At 34.4% G+C, this 24,236-nt stretch overlaps 1 protein-coding gene across 2 annotated transcripts in view; it reads right to left on the minus strand.

Moving 5' to 3' along the window:
- The window catches only part of LOC129744506 (uncharacterized), a 91,124-nt gene that overhangs the window by 34,572 nt on the left and 32,316 nt on the right, over positions 1 to 24,236 (minus strand). The gene's annotated exons all lie outside the window — the stretch shown is intronic.

Raw genomic sequence — 24,236 nt, forward strand, 5'->3', positions numbered from 1 at the left:
TTTACTTTTTAAACCTTTAAATATTTAGGTGTTCCAAAAAGTTGTTGGAAGTCTGCAATTACATTAATAAAATATAAATTTCGGTTTTTTCTTTGCTTTTATATATAATAACACTTTAATTTTGCTCGGTTTTTGCCCGGTTTTTGGAATGGAAAAATTGAAATCCATGCCCGGTTTGCCAGGTTTTTTGGAAAAATGCCCGGAATTTCTAGGCCCGGATGGTAGTGAAAAAATTCTGGCAACTTTATTCTATCCCTTTTCTCTGTATTTGATTTGTTTATTTAAGTAATTCTAAATCAACTCTAATATTAATCTTAATTTAATATTTCAATTTCGATGGGCCATAACTTTAATAATACTCTAAATAACGACTTCATACCTGTTCAGTTGTGTTACTCGAATTAAAATTTTATTGTTTCAATGGTTCATTCACTACTATTTTCTTTTCAAATAGTCATGCATTCAAAGGTTAACTTGGATAATTTTTGCGTTTCCATACGTTTTAAGTTGTTTTTCACTGGTAGGTATAGTTAGCTGTTTTTGTACCGTTTCGGGTTGGAATTCTGGTTAGGTATTTTCAGGTTCAAACTTTTTCTGAGTTTTTCTGCTGTTTCAAAATGTTTTGTATATTTTAAAACCGATAATAGTTTTTGAAGTTTAATAACAAGTGATTTCATGACATTGGGAGTTTTTTTTCGTTGCTTTTTTACATAGCTATGATGGTTTTTGCATAGTTTATTTTGGAATAATGTTGTCTGTGGAATGGAGCTGCAGTTACCAGATGCGACAACAATTTCGCAGAGAGTGCGCTTAGCAACCAGGAAAAATAAGTTGCATTGGGTGAGATTGTTTCATTTTACTTAAAAACTTTTTACTGTGATAAATTCTATCTGCCACTGAGCGAGAAACATGTGAAGATTCACAGAACTTTTTACACGTTTGCGGATTTCTCTAGAGCAACGAATGTAAAGCTTTTAACTTCCATTTCGAACGCCTAATTGGGAGTTGCTGCGCTAAGATAAGTATCTATAATTAAGTTATACTTAGTTTTTTGAAAGGCTAATTATTTTTTAAATTAATCAAGACTAACATTTAAAAAATATTCTGGAAAATTGTTACAATTCCTCTACAAATAAAAAATCTAACATGCATTAAGGAAGCCATACATTTCAGATTATAATGTTCATGGTTTAAACAGCTTATGATTGATGGCCAACTTTAAACGGGTTCCAGTTAGTTGATAATAAGGATGAAATTTTTGAAAAATCTTTCGAGTTCTAAACAGATCTCGAAAGGTTTCATGTTCTGCTAATATTTTTTATTCTCTTTTTTATTTCCAAGAGCGAGTAAAGGCGCTTTGTCCTTGGTCTATGACCAGAAATGATTGTACACTGAAATCCAAAACAGTTCTTGTTAGAAAAACAACCTTAGAAGCTTAATCTCCTTTTTTATTTCATCAAACTCTTCAAAACGCTTCTGTTCAAGTTTTGTGATTTCTGTGTATAAAATAAATCATTTCCAACCGCTGAAGAAAGGACCTGGTGATTGATAAAGTTAATTTACATGACGCATAGTCTACTCATCAAGGAGCATTTTTCTTAGCATGCTTCCAACGATACTGCCCATTTGAAACGTATGGTACTGGTGGTCCACGTTTCTTCTGTTCCTGTGTTCCAGATGTCTCTGCGTTCTCTGCTCCATGGTAGGCCCAACCAATTTGTGTTTTCCATTATTTTAATATTTTTATGTTAATATAATAGAAAGCATGAACAAAGACAAGAAGAATAATAAAACTTTTTTATTATTCTTTGGGATCAGACATAGGTTCTGGCTGTGGAATTACGATTAGTGATTAGTGATTAGTGAAACCAATAATAGTTTTTGAAGTTTGTCAAACGTTTTGAGGTTTTCTCAATCTATTGGAACTTTATTTTCTCTGTCCAGTTTCACTTGGTTAAACATGTTTTTTTTGTGTATGTATGCTTTATTTATATTCAACCCCTTTCCGTGTTTAAACTATTGTTTTCATATTTATTTTATTCGCGTTTCAATACCGCTTTTACGCTATTTAAGGTAGGGTAGATATTATAAAAATCATGTAGCACGTTTTTGGTGTTATAAATCTTCTTCAGGATTGTTTTGAGCTGTTTCACCTCGTAAGTTGTCTTAAACCTTTTTTACATTAACTCAATAATTTTTTATTCTAATTCTATTTTTCAACCATTTTTGAGAAAAATATCTAAGTTTTCGGTCTGGTATCAAGTTTTCACAATCATTTTCATTGCTTGATCTGATCTGCTTCTACTTCAAACAATTGAAAATTGCTCGAGAACTACTTCAACCAATTGAAATTTTGTTTGGTTTTCAGGTGTGGTATTTTGCTTTCTTCAAACGGTTTCGTTTTGTTATTCACCTTTTGATCAGCTCAACACTTTGTTGTATTTTGTAGAGTTTCCGTATTTTGTGAAATTCTTTTGATGTATAGATATCGAAGTCATTTTGGAGCTAATTTTCTAGAGCAGGGATGGGCCGCGTATTGCCCGTGAAGCCTTTCTTAAACTGAATTACTCCACGATTTTTTTTTCTACGATTAATTGTTAATTATCATAGAGTACAAGTTCATACTAATAAAAAAAAACTATGTGTCAGCAAGTTGAATAAATGTGTACTTTACAGAGGGTCAATGACCACGAAGGTTAAAATCCTCATTATTGGTTAAACATAACATTGGAGTGTTTTTCCATATAACATTTTTTCCTTATTTCACTTCCACTTTAAAATCCAAAATCTCTGAAAGCGGTTCGAAAATAAAAATATATTGGGTAGGCTACAGATGATCACATGCATTTCTTATTACGTTGGTTAAGTAATAATTTTTCTGAATTCGAGGAAGAATTACCTTTTTGGGTTAAAAGATAACGTTGTATGATGAATATGCTCAGCAGATTTTTTTTCATAAATACACTTATTTTATCAAATTTGAAAAAAATGCTAGCTCTGTTTGCCCTCAAATACTGCGTGAACGATTTTTATCTTATCAACTTGATTCAGCATCAAAAACTTCGAAAAAAAATTCTGAATTCACGACAAATACCACATTTGTGACGATTATCTGCGATGTTTTTTTTAGAAATTTCATAGAAATATCATGCCAAACATCGATAAACTGAGTCATTTTACTGAAAATTTGCATCCCATGTCATCAAAGTCGAAAGGATTTCATAATCTGCTTCGCTAACAAAGCCTTTCACAAAGGTTTCTAAATACAATTAAGAAAATCCATGTAATCATTAAAAAAAAATCTAGAATCAAGACTGAAACTTTGTTGAAATTCACCTAAAAACCTGTGAATTTATGATTTTTCTTGTTGTTTTGACAATTTTTCTCAACATCTCAATGCAATGATCTTATACGGACTTTCAAATTGAAAAATAGTTTTAACGCAGTTGGTAGGAAAAAACGGGTCTGCGAGTACAACATGGAAAAAAAGATTTGAAGTCAATAAATTTCGATAACGATTGAACGTTAAACTTCGAGAACACAGTGATTTCCTTAAAATATATTTATCTCACTTTTAGTATCGCTGTGGATTAATTCGAAAAGACTTTTAAATGGAAGTGATGAAGAATAGTATCAATGGTTGGGAAAAAATTGGGTTTTCTCAGAAACGGTTAAAACTGTTTATGAACCATATGAATGATGTTTCTGTTTGTAAGAACGAATATTCGTGAAAACACTTAAAGCGATTAAAATTTTTTAAAAAGATATTTTAAAACAACCAAAATTTACCTATTCAACATTGTTTGATGTTATTCGCCTTGTGTTAAAAAAAACGGAGTTAAATTTCTGTTCTTTTGAACACATGAATTCATTTTATTTTTCCTTTTAAGTTGTGTTTTCGTCAAAAATTTGTTGTTTTACAAAAAAACGTAAAGCTTTGCATACTAAACAAATGTTATTTAGAGTGCGGCCCACCGAAAATATTCAAAATTAAAATTGGCCCAATGGCTCAAAAAGTTCTCTGTTCTAGAGTCGTATGGTTTATTTTTATGTTTTCAAGTGTTTTTTTTCAAGCTGTAATAAATTAATTGTAAATTGGAAGCCCTTTAAAGCTGTTGTATGGGTTTTTGAGTGGTTTCAAAATATTCTGCATTATGAGATTTTCTCTTTTTTGAAGTATGAGTATTCTGTGTTTCGAGTCTTTAAACTAGGTTTTGACAAGAGCTTCGAACTTTTTGATTAAATTTATGTTAAATGAATCGTGGAAAGAAATTTTGTTTTAACAAAACGAGTTGTTTTTTTCTGTTTTTAATTTTTTTAAGCTTAATTCGTTATCGTGATCTTGTATTTTCTAAGGTTTAGCCGCCAATAGAGTGTCCTACCCGGGATTTCCCGGTCGGGAATTCCCGGGAATTAAAAAAATTCGGGAATTCCCGAATCCCGGGAAACGCATAAAAAATCCCGGGAATTCCCGAAGCCAATAAAAAGTGATAAATTACTAAAGATTTACTTGATCTAAATTGGAAACAGGAATCAGATTGAACAAGGGAAATGATAGTTCTATCTTAATTGCTTAGTCTAAAATATTATTTTTCTTAAAACTTTTTAATACATTGAATTTGATATAAAACGTATATCCGATTGAAAACTTTGTGTGAAATATAAAAACGACAAAGAATCTATAAAACCAAACAATTCCAATAAAGAAACGCTACGGAAAGAATCTGAATGTTCTTTTTTGCGACACTCATCATTTAGAACTTCCGTTTCGGATACTGTTTACAGTAACAAAATCATCAGCAAAAAAATGATTTATTGTTTTAAACATGGATAGTGTAGGAAATAAGATGAGAATAAATAAATATCTTAATAAAACGGTTAAATAATAATAATTTTTGGCACCCATATTTAATATTGGATTAGCCAATTGATCAACCCTTCTACTGACAGGATCCGTCGTTAAAAGGCGTTGTACGGAGAGAAATTCTTGTGGAGAGTTTTAGTTGAGGAAGAGAAGATGATTAATATAAGTCAGTTAATAGAGATTCGGTCGGTTTCGACAGATAGTTATCTGAAAATTTAAGATATTTAATGAAAAATCTTTCTCAATTATTTAAAATTTTTGCACCTAGAATCAAACCAATTTGTCGGATAAAGTACTTTGTTTTTGGGTCTTTGGTTTGCTTATTGGATTAATGAGGCATTGAAAAAGTTTGAAATGTTTTGCAATACTACCGCCTTAATTTAAAAATACCATATGTCGATAAGGATTCCTACGATGTTCTTGTTATAATCCTCATTTTCAAATTCCCGGGAACGCTAAAATGGCCGGGAAATGGACACTCTAGCCGCCAACCGTGGCCTAGAGGAAAACGTTTAAGTCTTCTAAGGCAGAGGCCATGAGTCGTGGTCACATATGACTCTTTCTGTGGTTTTAGCATTTGTATGATGCTAGCCATCATATCCTTGAAGGATGTACGCTTAGTGTAGGCTTGCCAGAAACTTTCAGAAAAAAAGCGGACATTTCACGAAAAAAGCAGGACACAGCCGAAAAAAGCGGAACATTCAAGAAACTCTTTAAAAAGCCTAATTGTGTAGGCAAACTTATACTCAGTCAAAGTTGTTCATAAAAAGTACACTATGGTTTTTTTTTAACGCAGAATAACTTTGCTAAATTTTTCTTACATGACTTCTATTTTCACGGTTTTTTGGGATATGCACCGTTATTTTTCACGGTTCTCGCGAATTAACACGCTATTTAAGAGAAAAAAATCAAGTCATACATGTAAACGATGTATTTGATACCGCATAAAGTACCTTTGAGTCATTTGTATAAAAATTAGTTGGTTTGGTAATTTGTTTAAAAATTTGAAAACTCAAGAAAACTTTCATCTCTATATACTTTGAACAATTGAGTCAAAAAAGGTGGGTTATAAGAGAAGGCAGTTTAATTAAGATTATTGTCTATTAATCAATATATCTATATCTATAATTAAAGCAATTTAAACAATATTTTCTTCATACATTAGTTAAATGTGCTTCAAGAACACTTAACTGAATCATAATATTTCTGTTTCTGTTATCTTATTTTAATCGCCGCTGGGATATATTCTTATTTAATTTTTGGCATTTCGGCGAGTTGTGAAAATTCAAGGTAGAATATTTAGAAAGAACATGAAAGTATTATAGGTGGAAAGATCAAAGCTAGAGCGCTTTGGGTAGAAGAAATTGAATAGTTGGTGAAAATGTGAGCAGGGCTTTTGTTGTGTGAACAGCTTTTTAACTACTTGCGTGATTCTTTGCCGCGCGCCGTTTCAATGTTGATAGGAAGCGATGAAGAAACCCATCGCATTCCTACCCACATTGAAACACGGACGGGTCGAACACATGTGAGATTGTGTCCGACCGGGCCCGGTCGGACACAATCTCACATGTGTTCGACCCGTCCGTGTTTCAATGTGGGTAGGAATGCGATGGGTTTCTTCATCGCTTCCTATCAACATTGAAACGGCGCGCGGCAAAGAATCACGCAAGTAGTTAAAAAGCTGTTCACACAACAAAAGCCCTGCTCACATTTTCACCAACTATTCAATTTCTTCTACCCAAAGCGCTCTAGCTTTGATCTTTCCACCTATAATACTTTCATGTTCTTTCTAAATATTCTACCTTGAATTTTCACAACTCGCCGAAATGCCAAAAATTAAATAAGAATAATATTTCTGTTATAAGAGCTTTAGAGTACTAATTATTGTTTTTTTTGAACTGTGAAAAATGCTGCCTATTTTAAGAAAAAGACGTAAATATTTGAAAGTTTTTCTGTGCATCACAGAATTCAAATTGTGTCTAAAGTTTGATTTTTCCAGTGTTAGTCTGTTAACTTTGTAAAAGTTCTCCAAGGAAAAAGTGAGACAGCGAGACATTCAACAGAAAAGCGGGACATGTCCCGCTTTTGCGGGACAGATGGCAACCCTAAAGCGTGTTAAGTAGAATTTAGAGCTTTTTAAAGAAATATGAAGTTTCACTGAGAGCACTGGTGTTGGGAAAAAGTGGTAGAAATTTGACATTTTGAAAATTTTACCATGCAAAAATGTTTTCAAGATCTTTGTTGGGCGTTGTATTTTTTACAGCACTGTTTCTATTTCAGCCGTATGTGATAGAAATATTGCTTTTTTTGCATCACAGCTTGCGAATCTACACGTGTTGTTAAAAAACTTGATGGCCACAGATCTTGAAAATATTTTTGCATGGCAAAATTTTCAAAATGTGCTAAAAGTGATAAAATTTTTACCACTTTTTCCCAACACAAGCGAACTTGCTCTGAGATCCTCCATGTGTGTGCTCGTTTTAAGGAAAAAAAAGTTTGATTTTGATACTTGGATTTATTATCCTTAATTTTCTGTATTTCCTATACTTTTGAGTAGGTGTAGATGTAGGAGTAGATGTTTGATTTCTTTTGTTTTCAGTAATAAGTTGATGAAACAGTTTCTATACCCCTTTGTCTAAAATTTTCTTTTCCGAGTTTTTTTCTGGCAGAAAAGACTAAAAAAACACCGTTCACTTGTTTTCCCAAGCACCCTCTCAAATCATCATCATAATTGATTGTTAAGGAGATTTTTTCCCTTATACATATGAGATTCTCCTTTTTATGCTTTCCTCCCTGACCAAACACTTCAACTTTCGGTACACACACAACCATCAGCATCAGCATCCATCTGCGAAGACGGGCGTCTTTACCGTCGACCATCAGCATCATCATCGTTCCGAGAGCAAACGAAAGGATATTGCCCGGTTAGGTTTTTCATCATGTTGGAATGAGGATCTGTTTTTTAATCCTTGCAAAATACATGCAAACTCGCATCCCATTTGTATGTGTGATTTTGGCGTTTGGAACGAAATGAATCGAAAAAAAAGTATGGTAGAAAATCTTGCACCCGAGAGTTGTCGCGAAAGGAGGAAAGTCATTAAAAATGATAGGAAAAGCAATTGAACCAGCAGTTACTATACTCCTTGTTGTATGACGGTAGCTCATGTTGTTGTCAATGTTTGACGATCATGCCAGATTTGAGATTGTATGTTTTATTCAAATTTCTAACTTTTAATATTTTATCATCACAAATTAATTGTCTCTTAGATTCAAAGCCTAACTTCAGGCTGAATCAAGCCTAACTTCAGGCTTTCGCACAGAAGTTTTCTCAACTGGTCGCCCTAAGCCACACCGTGCCGGATCCCGCCGCTTCGAAGCTTGAATGAATGATGTTGGCTTTCTTATTGATGCCGGATTCTCTGGCCATTCCATAGTTACAATATATGTATGCACAAAGGAGAAGGCGAAGAAAACTCCTGGCGAACAAGCAAGAAAACCGGCTCGAACTTTTTTTTATTATTTTATTTTCATTTTATTTCTCTCGAAATCTTTTTCCGCTCCTGACAGATTCGAGAGACCGATCGACCAGGTTTGTTCCAGCCGAAGAGACAAAAGGATATAATATTATTGTCAACCGGGGTTTGGATTTTGGGTGCCCGACAAACAACGACAGAGACGACGACGACAACGACGAACGATGCTAAATTTTTTAAGTTTTATTTCAAAGCGGAAATCGCGTTGTTTTAGCAAAAGCAAAAGGGATCGAGTGCGGATGAAATTGGATTCGTTTGAAATTAAAGCATCTGCGCAAAAAAAAAAGTGGAAACTGAAACAGGAATAAAAGGGTGCAAATTTTGAACGAGGACGCACGATTGTTTCGAAAGGGGTTTGCTACACACACATGATCCATAAATGGTTGGATTTCGTTTCCCATCGCTAGAAATTTTAATTCATTTATTCATCCCAAAGGAAATCGCTGAACGCCGGTAGCCTCTTTCGGTAAACGACCAGTAGTCGTTAATTAACAAATTCGAGAGAAAAAAAACCTTATTTTCAAAAGGACCGCGACTAAATTCAATTTTCTTCGCCTCTTTCCGAAATGAAGAAATCTCAAGACGCACACCTAGGCGCTGAACTTAACTGGGAGCTGAATTAGCGACCGACCATCTATCTGACTGGTATCGGTCAAATGAATCCATTTATGTATGTGGATGGCATGGTTCTCATCATTTCATCAACACATCAGACATTGTGCCACTTCTTTTGAGGACCGATTGAGCTTCATCATAATCGCACCCCGGGTAATAATCGTAATAGGTCTTTTGTGTTCTACTGGAACCCTTTTTGAATGTTAATCAGATATTCCGAAAATTACTGGGTGTTGTAATAAATTTTATTGCATAATTTGTTTAGCCACTCTAGTATAAATTTCTTATTTTACATAATGTAAATTACGTTGAGAATAAACTGTATTCAGGTCAGGTGTAGATAATCATGACTTAAGTGCTTTAAAAATATTTATCATGAAGTAGAGTTTGAAAATCGGCTGTAAACTCGCGTAAGCTTTTAACGCCTATGATAAAAGATTACCGTCAACTGGGGCATCTGCAACTGAAACACTTTTCAACTTCAATGGCTTCTGAAAACTTAATGTTCCCATAAAATCATACCGCTTGTACATCAAAAGTTTTAAGGTTGATGGGACTCCACGTAGTAAGAAAAAAATATTGGTTTCACTTGTTTTTTTTTTAATTTCCAAGAACATGCAATTTTCACCCTACTAAAAGAAAGGAGTAAGTTGCTACAAACTTTGTTTTAAATGAAAAATCAAATAAAAACTTATACAAATTTATATTTTTTGATATATTTGTGATGTCATAACGTATAAATTACCAATTGCAGTTATTTTTGGTTTTGATCGAATTAAATTTTACATTGTTCTGTCAAAAATGTTTTCAAAGAAAAAGCATAAGCGTGCTGCGCTGCATACATTGTACAGTGGTCCAGAAATGATATTTAGCGGAAACAATTATTTGCGTCTTCCTCTTAAGTTTGATGCAGACAAACTTATACAACAACTAAAGGCGGTCATTTTGAATGAAATAATTTTAGGGTGGTTCATTAAGTTTAAAATTTTCTAACTGTAATAAGATAGAGGCCTACATTGTTCTACAATATTGTAGATCATAGTAATCCATGAAACTTTGTCAAAGATCTCAAACATGTATCTCTTTAACTGAAAGTTTTATGGCAATTTGTTTTTTCATGAAGTTAGGGTGGTCCTACAAAAATCAGTTTTTTCGTTATATCTTTTCAGGGTGATATTTTATCAAAAATATTGCTTCTGCCAGATTTTAGAGAATTATAATGCACATCTTTTATGAAAAACGGATAACCAATATTAGTTTTGGTTTTGAATTTTTAAGGCAACTTGTGTTGAAAAATGACCCATTTAAAACCAGCGGTGTGTAAACTCGCTTCGGAAAGAATCATTCGGCTGATTTTTTCCGAGTTTAACTTGTTGTGTGCAGATTGATTTTATCTTCGTTCCAATCATTACGTAATTGCACACAAAACGAAGAGAACAGTTCTGCATTGATGTTTTCCATACCTCGCAGGAATAAAATCACACCAACGAAACAACAGAACGATGCTTACCGTACACGAATGCACACGAGCGATTGTTGCCCGACGGACCGAGTTAACATTCCTCGCACCCTCCTCTCGCTCGTTTCCCGCTCCCTTGTATCTATCACTTTTAGCCAGGCCCAGGGTTGCCAACATTTATTTTCAAAAATCAGGGAACATGCGAAATAAAAATCAGGCAAAATCAGGCTACGTAAAAGTAACGGAAATTTCGCTCAAAGGGATGACCTTTTTTTTTTTGGTCATCGCTCCACATTCACTCCAATATGTGTTGTGAGCCTACTCAGTTGAATAATTCTGCTGCATCAAAGCAATCCCTTCAATTCTCTTTTTCAATAAGAATTAACGGGAATCTTTCGATTGGTTTGATTCAGCCACATTTTCACTTTTTCACTTCAGCTATGGTACCTACTGCAGTTCCTTACTACCCATTTTTCATGACATTCGCAAAAATCAGGCAAAATCAGGCATATTTTCAAAAATCAGGGAAAATCAATGGCTTATCAGGTTGTCAGGCAGAGCCTCGAAAAATCAGGCAACGCCTGAAAAATCAGGCACATTGGCATCTCTGGCCACGCCCCCATGCGTTGTCCGATTGATTTGAATTTTGAATTCGCAGAACTGAACGTTCGCTTCGCTGATGTTTCCCCCGATTGCTGTTTACTCCTGCCGAGTTTACCCGAAGCTTACTTCCAGATGTTTTTTGAGTTGAACTTTAGGTAGCATCATTGCAGTTTGAGTTTAACGAAATAAAATCGTTCTGCAAAGAAGGGCAAAGTGCGAGTATGTAGACTCTCTACTCTTTTAACATCTCTGTTTAAAACTACGATAACTTCTGTCTGCGTCAAGGATGAGAATGTCATCCAAAAGACAGTCGCGATCGTGACAATCGCGATCGTGACAGTCGCATAACATTTTCCAATGACATTCGAAAATGTCGCAATGACATTGACGGTCATCCAAAAAAAATGTTAAACGACTGGAGAAAATGTCATTCAGTTTTGCAATGACAGTCGCTCAGAAAGATGTCATCGATTTTTTCTCTCGATAACATTTTTGACTTGTGACAGTCGAAGATTCGTTTGGTCCTCTGACTGTCTGAATGACATTTTTGAATTTTGGATTCCGTGACTGTCATGGAAATTTTTTAAAAATGTCATGGTTTTGACAGTCATGACATTCATTGGCCACGGCCAATCTGGCCGGTTCCGAAATCCGGAAAATCAAATTGATCATACTTTAACTTGCGACATATAATTAGAAAGCTCTTGGTCTGTACATGATGGGAATTGATAGGAAAAGTGGTTCGGGGCCATCTGGTCCGGCCACGGCCAATCTGGCCGGTTCCGAAATCCGGAAAATCAAAGTGATTTTAACTTGCGACACATCATTAGACTCTGCGTTAACGCACGGGTTTCTTTTTAAAAAAGAAGGTTGATGGGTCTACATAATGTAGTTGAAGAGGGATAGTCATTGTTCCAAATTCTAACATTTCCGCTTTGCACGCGTGAGGGGATTCTCTAGAAGGCGAATATGTGGGAGTCGTTGTATTGGACAAGCTCTCCATCCTCATTTTTGTCCATAGCCACCTGCTTATACCTTGCATGGTTTGAACTGCCATCGCATCCCCATTTAAAAGTTACTGTCAACAGTGTCAACTCATGTACGTTTTCGACATCCGTTAATCCTTCCAAAAACATCATGAGTCTTTTATTAGTATAATCGATTAAACACTGAAGCGAAGTTGAGGCCGATGAAGGACTTATTTTGATTTCTATTAAAAAAAAGTCAATAAAAATCAATTTTATCTAAGTTGTTCAAATATTTTTTTAAAAAAACGAACACAAACACATACAGTATCTCAATGAAACATGATGTTTCCTCGAAGAGATTCCTTTTTCCTTAACTCTAAGCGTACATCTTTCGAGGATATGATGGCTAGCATCTTACAAATGCTAAGTAAAACCACCAATCCACCGAAAGTGTACTATGTATGCCGTGACCGGGATTCGATCTCATACCCCTTAGCTTAGAAGACTTGAAGGCTATCCTCTACGCCACGGGTAGCGGCTATGTCCAAATTTAATACATATGTACCTTCTGGGTAACACAGTTCTACAGCTTCCAAGGATCATTTGACGGTTTTCAATGTACTGAGCTTTGGTTAAGTCAGTCCGACAAAGAAACACCAAACCTTCCTCTAGCGTATACGGATCAACCGTGGGTTGTACAGACGTATGCGAGGATGCTTCTGGCGATTTTGTCAGTGATTTGACTTTCTGCCCAACTTTCCTGCATCCCTGTGTGGAAAGACTCATTCCCGCTGCAAAACCAAGCACTTCGGCTAGGTATTCATTTCTTAGTTGTTTGGTTTTCCTGATTTTGGTTCGAGCAGAAGCATTTATGAATGCTGTTTTTGGACGTCTTGCGTTATTCGAACCTCCTACCTTTATTTTAATAATTAATGACTTGTTCAACCACACCATATATTCTTTTTCAAATCTACTTCACATTCGGTTAGCTTTTTTCCACTTGATTTTAAACCTACATCATCAATTTATTACAAAATTAGTGGTTCAAAACTTACTTATGATTTGTTACTTACCTAAACGTCAACAATCTAAGCTGCCTTTCCAGATCTTCTACATTTATTGTTTGGTTTTGTGCATGGCTTTGAGCAAATTCCACTAACTCAGATATTTTTTTACCAGTAATTAACAGTAAAAAAAAATCACTGTGTGGAGCGTATGGAGAGATCGAAGAGATCTTTACACTCAAAATAATTTTGAAATTAATTATATGGGATTTTTCCTGTAAACTAAGCTTTTGTAGCATCACATCGATTCTACGTTTGCTTTGTAGGAACTACTGTGCTTCCATATAACTGTCACATGAAGTTCACGTAAAGTCTAGGTAGATGGAATTTCAATTCTTTTTTATGCAATTTTCTCAAGCATGTAGTAGTATTTTCCTATTGGAAAAGAGAATTGTTGTCAGTTAGCTAATTTGAGTTTTTAAGGATGTGGCAGCTCAAGAGAATTCAGCGTGAGAAGACGAGCAGTACACCAAACAGGACGTCCCGTGGGTCCCAAACACGAGAAATACAAATCCGAGCCTCGGGAGCAAGGTGGTAAGTGTGAATTGTTTTCCCTGTCGAAATTTAATTCAATTTAAGCTGTGGTTTGTGTTGTTTTCAGCTTCGGAGAAAGTTTCAAGAAGCCCGTGGAAAAGACGAGGTAGGGTCGGGAGAAGAAGCCTAAGCACTAAATCGGCCCGGATGGAAGTTTGCTTCTACTGATCCTAACAAATTATGAATTATTTATCATTTTGATGGTTATATTTTTAATTGTTAAATATTTTCCATTTTTTACAGGATTCAACAAACCAACTCGATTGAAAGAAGTTCCGGAATTGTGTTTTTTTTTTTAAATAATGAATTAAGTGTAGTGTCAGTGCGACGAATGATAATGAAAATAAATTTTATTTATGATGAAATTCGATTTGTTTTCATTTTATTACCAGAAGTAGAAAAGAGAAAAATAGTAGAAAGGATCCAAATATCATTTCGCTACTAAACACATTTCACGTAGCTTTCATCGTCATAACACGTTGAACGCATTAAAAATTCACATACATTGCACATGATATTCATAGAAGAAAATTGCTATAAGGGGAGCTTTTATTTATCGCATTTGTACAAATCACATGAAAATCAATTGTATAAAAATTATGTTCACGTAGCAGCAACGTGCAGATTATTTTGCGTGTAAAATCGAACTCACCTAATATGACATAAACATATAAAACGCCTGCTTTTGCGCTATCTGAGACCATTATCTGCACAAAAGCAGAACATTTGAATAACTTTTAAAGCCAGAAAAATGGGAGATGTCAGAGAAAGATTTGATATTTTTGTTTGAAAAAAAAACATAAAATTTAAAAATGTTGAAAGTAAAAAATCTCGAGTTAAACAAACAAAACGCATCTCCAGTTTTTTCAGTATTTAATATTTATATTACAACCTTGTTGATGCAGAAAACAAATTTTTTCGTTGGCCTCAATTCGAGATAAAGCAGCTCAAAAATTGATAAATTTTTTACACAATAATGCTCCTACCTTAACAAGACTATAAGATGGCCATGCATAGTCTTCGAGAAAAGATGCGTTTTGTTGTGGCAATAAAGTGTTTAGAACACATCAAACTTTTAGAGCTTCTTAAAAAAAAGTTATATGCAAAAAACGTTTTTTAAACACGTCCTACTTTTTTAATCTTGAAAATCATAGAGCGATACCGTTTCATTGCACGACTTTGACATGTTCAGTAAAGTTTCTTCAAAAGATACTATCTATAGCTATCCCTGTTTCTAGAACATTTCTATACTCTATCTATTCACCGAAAGAAATTAGTATCACGAAATTCCACGGTATTGACACGTCCTGAAAATTTATTTTTTTTAAAAGGAAGCGCTTGTTGTATGAAGTAACTTTGTTGAAGAAATGATTTGTCTAAAACACACCGGTTTTTCGTTATTAATTTTGTCTCGCTAAATGTTTGATCTGGACCACTGTGCATTGTATTGTAACAAATTTTAAGTAAAATGCTAATAACTTTTAAAATATTTTTTTATTATGCAACATGATGAACGTGTTACGAAATTTCAACAGCAATTTTCTTGAAGCGTACCTAGTAGCTCATACGACCTATTGAAAACTGACTGAAACTTAATTTTTTTAGGGTGTTGGGATTTTTACACAAGTTTCGCGAGCTAGCTTGTACGTCTGTTCTCTGTGGTTGAACTCAGCCTTTTTGTGATGGCGATGGAAATTTGGAAATTCAAGAAAATTTTTTCTTCTTCTTTCCCACTTTGATTTTCGTTTTTTTAATCAGGCTGCCTCTTCAATGTCCAGCTGTAAGTTATCCAAAATTTAATAAAATCCTTTACTAACTGTGGAATATCCGGAATATGCTTGGAAGCTTTAACCGGAAAACTGGGGTAGACATTAATATTTTCACCATTCAATAATTTTTTTCTTTTTGCAAGGATAAGTTTTCAGAGGCGAGACTAAAAGGAAATTGTGGCGTTAGCACCACGTCGATGCAAACAAGTTTGTTAATGAAACCGTTTAGCACCAAAAGATTCAACACAGATACTGCCTTGTTTAGTTTTAGCACCATTACTCACCTCAACGTTAACTTCGAATGATCCTTATAAGACTTTTGATTACTTGGAGTAGAATTAGACCCAATGCTAGATTTTTAGTTTTTTCGCTTTCTGTGAATGTGCTACACTTGAAAGAGTGACTGAAATCCTCGAGATTATTTATAATTCTGTATTCTACACAAAAAATATTAGCTTTCAATAACTAACAAAACTAATCTTTTGAACATGGTCCAATGTTTTTTGAGATGGAGAACTCGAAATTTCGGAATTTCTCAGTTTAGTTGGATGGTGCCTCGCTGTCAAATGTTAATCTCTTGGAACTCATCCTTTGAACATGAGTTCTATAGTTCTGCTTATCATTCTAAAACACCATATTCCAAATGTTCGTAAGTTGCGTTGGAAATTTTTATTAATAAGATTTATGGAAATCGTAATTATTTTCAACTTGGGCATATGGTTAGTACTTCATACTCCGATCAAAATTTTATCCTATCAACACTCTTCAGGTCACATTAATGCCACGCAATGCAGGAACAAATGCACCATGCATTCGCTGCACATCGACAGAATGTTGTCTTAACCACGCTCTTATCTTGTAATAGAAGTGGAACGATCGTAAAATTGCGTGTCTTCTCCCCGTAAGCCATCTGCTACCGAACTGCTTGTTAATACATTTAACTGTTGTCATGTTGTTCAGTCGCCTAGCTAGAACGCTTTACGCGTATCGCAAGACACACATTTCCTCACGAGCGCCACGGATCTCTGGGTCCTGCCTGGAAGAGGTACGCCTAAGTATTGGCAGTTAACTCAGGTCGATCAGCACTTGGTTTTGGTGGTGCGTTGAGGTACCCCTCAAAAAGAAACAAATAATCAATTAGTAGCCGTAAAAACGGGCACAGCCAGCAGAACCTCGATAAAAACCTGTGACTGGTCTTTTTTGCGCCCTGTCGAGCAAACAACTGTTCCAAGGCACCTACGCTAGCTCTAGCACAATATATAGATATCCGTCCGTTTCAGCCGTTCTGGGTGCACGTTTCTTCTTCTCCTCCTAGTTCCTTTCTTCTTTCGGGAACCGGCAGACTGGGCTTCTGTTTGGTTGGGCTGCAGCCCATAAACACACACCTCACAAACTCACAACTCCTAGGTCGTTTGGTCGGTTGTTGGCTATCATCATGGCTTTTGGGATAATTTTTATTTTTATGCCTAGGCTTCCTCGCCTCTTCCTCCTCCTGCTCCTGCTGTGTGTGTTGGTGTGACGTGTTGGTGGGCCCCGATGGGATAGGTCATAAATTTAACTCCGGATCAGGGAATCGAACACAGGAAAGGAAACCTATAGGTTATAGGTATAGAAGCCGGTTGCTGTCAAGGAGATTTCTGAGGGGCAGCAATAACGAAAAAAGCATAAGGATCTATCGATGGTTGGAAACCTATGGACGTGCCGCGGAAACAAACTGTGGGAGCGAACCCATAAAAATTACGGCTTTTATTCTTAGCTCCCGAATATTAATGATAGTTTTAATGGGTTGTCGTTTATTTTTATTAATTCCAAATAATTTCAAGATATTCAAAGAACCTTTTCATTTGGTAACGAATTCAGCAAATTAAACCATTTTAGATCTTGATTACATTTGAGCCAGTGTTAAAATTATCATAAAAAATACAAATACATATCATTCTACAGATTTTTGAGGGAATTAGGGTGATATAATCAACTTTGCTTAGCGATAGATTTTTAGCCACCGAGTTTATTCTGTTCTATTTAAATATGCAGTCAAAATCGATCCAAAAAAGTGTTATCAACGATATGTTTTGCAAATGATGCTTTATCTTGTTTTGCATTTACATTCTCATCATTCAATATTTAAATACAGTTAGTACAAGAAACACATTTTCAGTGCGAATACAAAAAAAAAAAAAACTTTTAAAGCTTTTTCACGAAAGTCAAAATTACGTTGTCCACTCATTCGGTCGTTGATTTGAAATCTATTATTTCAAGAGCTTTTCAATACACAACAGAAGAACAACATAGCATATTCAGATTCTAGATAATGAAAAAGTATAACGGAGTAATAAGTTTCATATTTCTACAAGCCACTAGCTGATCCCGTATGAACTTCGTTTCGTTTTCAACTATTAATACGTGAAAGTTTGCGTGAGAAAGTGTGGTGGGCCGCTTTACAAACTCTTAAATTTTCTCATAAAAAAAAGATGAGTTTGCGTTTCAATAGAGAATCCGATGTATTTCACGACAATATTTCATAAGACAATAAACAGTTTTTAAAGACAACCTAAAAGTACTACAACTTTAGTTCAAAATAAACCCTTTTCTGTCTAATATAACATATGTGAGAGAGTTGTAAACCTGCCACAAAAAGCATGATTGGTTTATAGGGGAACATGCTCTATTATGAAACATCTAAGCGAATCGCCAATTTGCCATGTATTCCATCTACATTTCAAGTAAAAAACGAGTGAACTCGTTTAAGAATTGTGTTTTCTACAAATGCCAATAATTTTTCATTTTTTAAAATCAATTAATTGCCTCAAAAGCTTTATTTTTAAAACCTTATCAAAAGCCACAGAACTACCCAAGTAACCATAAGCATTAAGTTTAACCTTTAATCAGCATTAAATCAACATTTCTAATGCAAGCTAGCATTATATCAACATTCATAATGCTTTTTAGTTTTTTTATAAGCATTATTAATGCATAGAAGCAATAAAAAAAATTAGCACTAATGATAGCACGATATGCACATATAGAGCTACTATATAAAGTTAACAAGCATATAGACTGTAGCACTAAAACTTACAACGAACAGTTTTTGAAGTACGGGTTTTTTCACCTACCTTATCAGCATCAAGAGTGGTCGAAATGGAAAAGACGCAAGGAAAGATAAAGGTTGCTGGGTGATCCTCGGTTCGAGACTCATCTAAGGTAATTCATAATTCAATTATAATCACTTCTCATTTCATAGAACCCTTCATGAGGCAGGCATAATCCTTCATTCAGCAAGTTGATTGATATTGTAGTTAATGATTTTATTTTTTAAGTTTTGTTCATTTTAATCAATCAAAGAATAATTTCCTGTTTTGAACTTCCGTTTTACATCAATCATGATCAATCAATTAAATAACTAAAAGGTGTTCTAAGTATGCATTGTTAATGCTTTTATACGGCTGGCGAAAAATTACGTTTCGATGGTGCTCTAATTCAGCATTTGTACTGCATATTAAAAGCTATATTGTGATAGCATTTATTCAGCCCGCTATTTAGCCTTTTTAACATTAATTCTGCATTATATAAGCATATAGTGCAAAACAAGCATTAATTCAGAGTTATATATTGGAATACCCAAGTAACCATAAGCACTAAAACATAGCCCTTAATCAACACTATATTTCCATATATAACTCTGTTTTAATGCTTGTTTTGCACTATATGCGTATATAATGCAGATTTAATGCTAAAAAGGCGAAATAGCGGGCTGATTAAATGCTATCACAACATAGCCTTTAAAAAGCATTACAAATGCTGAATTAGAGCACCATCAAAACGTCATTTTTCGCAAGCCGTATAAAAGCATTAACAATGCATACTTAGAACACCTTTTGTTTATTTAATTATTATTTTTTGAATAATTAAAATGAACAAAAAATAAATAAATAATTATTATCTGCAACATCAATCAACCTGCTGAATGAAGGAGGATTATGCCTGCTTAATGAATTCTTCTGAGTTTCGAACCGAGGATTCCGCAGCAGCCTTTATCTCTCCTTGCGCCTTTACCATTTCGACCACTCTTGATGTTGATAAGGTGGGTGAAAAAATCCGTACTTCAAGTACTGTTCGGGTCACACCACTCCTTATGCTTATTAACTTTAGAGCTTCTCTATATGTGCATATAGTGCTATCATTAGTGCTAATTTTCTTTATTGCTTCTATGCATTAATAACCCAAGTAACCATAAGCACTAAAACATAGCCCTTAATCAACACTATATTGCCATATATAACTCTGTAATAATGCTTGTTTTGCACTATATGCGTATATAATGCAGATTTAATGCTAAAAAGGCGAAATAGCGGGCTGATTAAATGCTATCACTATATAGCCTTTAATAAGCATTACAAATGCTGAATTAGAGCACCATCAAAACGTCATTTTTCGAAAGCCGTAAAAAAACATTAACAATGCATACTTAGAACACCTTTTGTTTATTTAATTATTATTCTTTAAATAATTAAAATGAACAAAAATTTTTAAAAAAATAATTATTATCTACAACATCAATCAACCTGCTTAATGAATTCTTCTATGAAATAAGAAGTGATTATAATTGAATTATAGATTACATTTGATGAGTCTCGAACCGAGGATCCCGCAGCAGTCTTTATCTTTCCTTGCACCTTTACCCTTTCGACCACTCTTGATGCTGATAAGGTGGGTGAAAAAACCCGTACCTCAAGTACTGTTCGGGTCACACCACTCTTAATGCTTGTTAACTTTATATAGTAGCTCTACATGTGCATATAGTGCTATCATTAGTGCTAATTTTCTTTATTGCTTCTATGCATTAATAATGCTTATATAAAACTAAAAAGCATCATGAATGTTGATATAATGCCAACTTGCATTAGAAATTTTGATTTCCTGCTAACTTGCATTAGAAATGTTGATGTAATGCTGATTAAGGGTTTTGGCTTAATGCTTATGGTTACTTGGGAATGCTTATATAAAACAAAAAAGCATTATGAATGTTGATTTAATGCCAACTTGCATTAGAAATGGTGATTTCATGCTAACTTGCATTAGAAATGTTGATTGAATGCTGATTCAGGGTTTTGGCTTAATGCTTATGGTTACTTGGGTATAGTGTTGCTTGAGGGCTATGTTTTAGTTTTTATGGTTACTAGGGTATTTTCTAATTCATTTTTCTTCGCTAAAGTGTCTTGTCTCTGTGAAAGTGTCTTGAAATATACATCGAGATGAAGAGAAAACTAAATTGTGAAATTGTCACGAATCAGGGACATTTTTAAGGAAAAGTCATACTTGCCATGGCAAATCACAGCATTAAAAACAAATTCCTAGTCAATACTGATGTTATGAAATCGCTTTGGTACATCTTTGTACCTGAAAATAATCACATTTTCGTAGGTGATGGAAAGAATTAAAAAAACATAAGCTATCAAAGAACGAAAGAACATAAGCCGTAAATATCATGAATTTTTCGAAAAAGATACAACGGCTCACCGGCAGGACATGAACCTGCAATCTCCGCTTCAGTACAACGGCGCGTCGGCCAATTTCACCACGGTGAACATGATGAAACCGGCGAACACGAGCAATCGAGCTCTGCCGATCGGCAGATTGCAGGTTCAAGTCCTGCCGGTGAGCCGTTGTATCTTTTTCGGAAAATTCATGACATTTACGGCTTATGTTCTTTCATTCTTGGATAGCTTATGTTTCTTTAATTCTTTCCATCACCTACGAAAATGAAATTGGTAGTATTTCACAGGCTTAAAATGTTACAGTTTCTATAAAACACGAGTGGCGCGTCTTAGCCACATGGGGCGTTATATGAACTTTCCCCCTACAAACGACTCCTTTTTTAGACTTTCACACTAAAATTTGAAATCTAGTATCAATTGATCGTCTCAAATCTCAAACCAAAAAATATTTTTTTACGAAATTTTTCATCGTCCTATGACTAAAAATTTGATGATTGAAACTAATTTTTCAAAAACTACCTTAAGCTTTTTTGAATATCGTAAAATCAGTGGACAATAAATCTGGACGACCATGTTTGTCGTGACTCGTGAACCAAAATTTAATACCTTAAATCAATAATTCGTCCTTTGAAACCTCCCATGTTTAAATTTTCATATAAATCAGATGCATAATCACGACAATATCACAGTGAACACTTATTATGGATGATCCCCTTTTCCTACACACGTTAAAAGAATTGGATTCCTGAAATCAACTACCCGTCCCTGAGCACTAGAATGTACAAAGTTTAATTTCAATCTGAAGCATAATTACGACGTTATTACAAAATTAGTGAACAATTAATATGGACGACCTCTTTTGCTGACCACTCACTCACACACTCAAAATTTGATACCTGAAATGAATTACTCGTACAAATTTTCAAACTCCCACATTCAAACGTTCATTTCAATTCAAATCGAGGCGATTGAAGTCATAAGTAAAAAAAATCAATTTTGAGTTTATAGCGCCAAACAATCTTGCTTAACTCTATCGGCTGTAAATTTCAGATTCTTTAAATTTTATTTACGTTTATTTTTTTTTTATCGATTCAAACACTGCAATTTTCCGAAGAGTATATGGAAAACTCAATCAACTTTTATGAACTTACACTCCATTTGTTCTTAGGGGCCTCAATTGGAAGAGCAAAAATAAATTCATCGAAAATTTTCCCAAAATTTATTCCCAAAATCATCATCACGCCAGTTCGAAAACTATTTGATTACATCAATGAGACTCAAAATGTACAAAGTAATCCAGATAAAAATCTATATAGATACATATGTATATAAAAAGCAATTTCTGCGGGTTTGTTTGTTTGTTTGTCCTTATAGGCTCAGCCGTCTTAAGAGCTAGAGAGCTGAAATTTGGCATGAATTCTCATTAGGACCAGGAATGATGAAAAATGTTTTCAGAAATTCGGTTGACCCCTTCTGTAGGGGGTCGTCCATACAAGACAAATATTGTTTCGGCGTTTTTCACATTATTTTTCGTCGGATCGTGATGAAAATTTGCACATGGAGGTTTTGAAAGATGGGAAATCGATTTCATGTATTGAATTTTGGGCCAGGGGTCGGCAAAAGGGGTCATCCATATTAACTTTTAAATATTTTTGTGACATTGACGTTAGTGTACATCGGATTGAGATAAAAATTTGCGCTCGAATGGTTTTAGGGACGGGCAATCGATTTTTGTGTAAGGGGCCAGCAGAAGGGGTCGTCCATATTCACTGTTCGCTATTTTTGTGATACGGACGTTATTATACATCGGATTCAGATGAAATTTGGTGCACGAGAATTTTGAATGAAGTGCAAACGATTTCAGGAATAAAATTTTGTGTAAAGGACCGGCAAAAGAGGTCATCCATATTAACTTTTCAATATTTTTGTGATATTGACGTTAATACATCGGATTAAGATGAAAATTTACACATAGAATTAATTAAGGACGAACAATTTAATCCAATTATCCAATTTTGGGTAAGGGGTCGGTCAAAGGGGGCGTCCATATGAACTATTCACTGTTTTTTTTTTTTTGCATTATTGACGTTATTATGCAATGGATTGGTTTGAAAATTTGCACACGGGAGTTTTGAAGGAAGTGCAATCAATTACAGAGATCAAAGTTCGGAAAAGAGGCCACTGATCTGCAACGATTGAGTCGAAATTTATACACGGTTTTTTGGGGTTGGGACGGTCAATTGATTTCTGATTTCAATATTTGTATCAAACGACAAAAAAGGGGGTCTTATTAACTTTCAAATTTTCTTGGCAATAATTACGTGAGTTTGTATCGCATCGAAACGAAAATTCATGAACGGGGGTGTTTTGGCACAGTCAAATGATTCCTGATTTCAAATTTAGTAGCAAACGATAGAAAAAGTGATCGTACATATAACGTGTTCAACATTTTGGCAATTATTGCTTAAAAGTGCATTCGGAAATGCATCTTAAAAATGCGTGTAAATTGACATTCATTTAAACTGTTCATTACATTGATTTTGACATGAAATTGAAAGCGAAACGAAGTTCGTATAGGATCAGCTAGTAAAACAATAAAAATTTGAATAAATTTTGAAAATATCATTTGATTTTGAAAGGTGTAGCAAAGCAAACCGGGTCAGCTAGTATTCAATAAATGTAACATATAAATAATTAAAAAAAAAAACAATGTCTCAGTTTGGCACAATTTTGATTATGTGAAAAATTGCCTATATTTGAATACTCCTTCCGCTTCAAATAGGAGCGATTTTTTAAAAATTTGAATCGTTTATTTATTGAATTGAGAATCCCTTCTTTTTTTTTTCTAAAGAGTGGATCCATCAACCTACAAACCTTCAAGTTACGTTGAGACTCAAGACAATTTAGATACCTAGATGCCATGGAAAATAGTTCGCTCTTTAATAATGTTCAGAATTAATATAAAAGGAAATTTATTGTATATTGAGAACAAAAAAAAATTTTTTGAAATTCTCTTATTTGTATTGCAATTCGATGCTCAAGTTGTAGCTTTCATTTCAAGACGTTTCTTTGAAGTATATTGAAATTTAAATAGTAAAATAATGGGCTAACAAATGAATTCTAAATAAACTAAAACTATCAATATTTTCCACAAATGCAAATATTATATTTACAGACGTTCAGATAAACTAGATTAATTTCGAATATGAAGGGGGCTTCAGTTTGTTTGGTAAGTATTACAATAAGGTCAGTTAAAATTTTCGATTCTCAGTAAAAATTAGTGGCAGTCCGCTAAAATTCCCTGTTGTTCGGTTGAAATTACTGATAAAAAT

This window comes from Uranotaenia lowii, chromosome 2, assembly GCF_029784155.1.
Source record: "Uranotaenia lowii strain MFRU-FL chromosome 2, ASM2978415v1, whole genome shotgun sequence".
Lineage (NCBI taxonomy): Eukaryota > Metazoa > Arthropoda > Insecta > Diptera > Culicidae > Uranotaenia > Uranotaenia lowii.